The sequence below is a fragment of the Octopus bimaculoides genome, chromosome 26 (genome assembly GCF_001194135.2).
Source record: "Octopus bimaculoides isolate UCB-OBI-ISO-001 chromosome 26, ASM119413v2, whole genome shotgun sequence".
NCBI lineage: Eukaryota > Metazoa > Mollusca > Cephalopoda > Octopoda > Octopodidae > Octopus > Octopus bimaculoides.
This window is the reverse complement of record NC_069006.1, coordinates 25763168-25765488: the sequence shown is the minus strand read 5'-3', so window position 1 is coordinate 25765488 and position 2321 is coordinate 25763168.

The following is a 2321-nucleotide window of genomic DNA, read 5'->3' as shown; positions in this document are numbered from 1 at the left end:
ATATATATATATATGTACATATGTATATAAATATACATATTTACAGATATATAAGAAATATAGAGTTTTAATATAGTTTTATGTATATATATATATATGATGATACATAATATATATATATGTCTGTGTGTGTATGTATATATATATATATATATATATATATAACATATATACACACACATGTACACGTTCACACACACGTGTACACATGCACACACATACACACAAACACACCCACATGTACGTGCACACAGTTGCGATGTCAGTGGGTGGAATTCTTTACCGAAATTGCAGCTGAGATATATGATTCTCAGACATAAAAACAAACAGGAATTGTAGATAATAAAACCATTTTAGTATTTTACTGTCAAAGAAGCCGGAATGTAAAGAAAAATACAAGGAAATAGAAGAACCCAGGAATATATATGCCAAAACCCAAGAATATAATATATATATATATATATATATATATATATATATATATATATATATATATATATATATGCATGTGTGTGTGTCTATGTACGTATGTATGTATACACACACACACACACACATACATATATACATAAATGTAAACTGAAAACCAAAGAACACCAAGAGAAGAATAAAATAAAAAAGTAAATGGAAGAAGCGATGTCGTCCTTTTTTTAGCATAATGTACATTAAAGCTGTAAGATTCCTCTTATCTGATATTCTATGCAGCCCTCTCCATCAATATTACCGTCTTTGGTGGTGGGCAGGATAGATGTATACATCCATACATACATACATAAATATATATATATTCTAATTTCGGCTTCATTTAACACCAATGGTTTACCCCCTCTTCAGGTATTCTTCCCACTATCATCTGTGGTCTACCAAGGGCATATTATTATTCTCGGTTAAGCAAAGCAATGAATCATTTGGAATATTTTACCGGCAGACAACCGATTCCATAATTGAAAGTCTTGCAAGGCAGGAGGCATGATCGGTGTAGCATATCTTCGGCTTAATTAGATTTGTACGCTGATGTAACGGAATCCCTTTGCCAAATTTTAAACACCTACTGAATTCTAATAAGTTTCACGGTTATTATGAATTACACAACAAACCCCACCATCAATGCCCTTCCCCGCCCCTGGAACTGTCCTCCCATGTTTTCTTTAGTCAGTCTCCCAGAAATTATTTCAGGATTCCTCATGGTAAAAATATATTGAAATTTTCATTTGAATTACTATAAATCTATTGACATGCATTTATGTATGTACAAACATCTTATCATGCCATATGTACAACTGTGTGTGTATATTAGATATACACATAAACACACATGCATACATATATATATATATATATATATATATATATATATATACACACACACACACATACACACACATTCTTTTATTCTTTTACTTGTTTACTTGTTTCAGTCAGTTGACTATCGCCATGCTGGAGCACTGCGTTTTAGTTGAATGAACTGACCCCAGGACTTATTCTTTGTAAGCCTAGTACTTATTCCATTGGCCTCTTTTGCTGAACCGCTAAGTTGTGGGAAAGTAAACACACCAAACTTGATAGTCAAGCAATGGTGAGGGACAAACATAGACACACACATACATACATATATATATATATATCTATATATGATGGGCTTCTTTCAGTTTCCGCCTACCAAATCCACTCACAAGACTTTGGTCGGCTTGAGGCTATAGTAGAAGACACTTGTCCAGGCTAATGCTGAGTCTAAATAGCTTACAAGAAGCAGAAATATGATTCATAAATATGAGTGACTGGGTCGTCTGCATAATTGCTGTGTACTGTGCATCTGTACTGACGTCACTCCTGTTTTCATGTGAGGAGACATGGACCCTTTACAAACGTCATGTAAAGGTCCTTGATTGCTTCCAACAGAGATGTCTGAGACATATTCTGAATGTTGGCGGACCTCAAAAATTCCAGACACACAGGTCCTGAGGACAGCCAATATCCTGAGCATTGAGGCGATGGTGCACAAGCACCGGTTACGTTGGACTGGACACCTTATTAGAATAAATGATAGCAGGATCCCTAAACAGATGCTATATGGGGAACTTGTTAGTGGAAAGCGACCCCAGCAGAAGCTAAGACTGTGATTTAAGGACTGTGTAAAGTCCTCATTAAAGGCCTGTGAAATGTGGGGGGGGGCTGACTGGAAGAGTAATCTTTATCATCACCACGGATGTAAGCATGCATGCATATATATATATATATATATATATATAATTTATATTATATATATGTATGTATGATTGTATATAAATGTATCTGTGTATGTATATGTGTATGTGTGTATA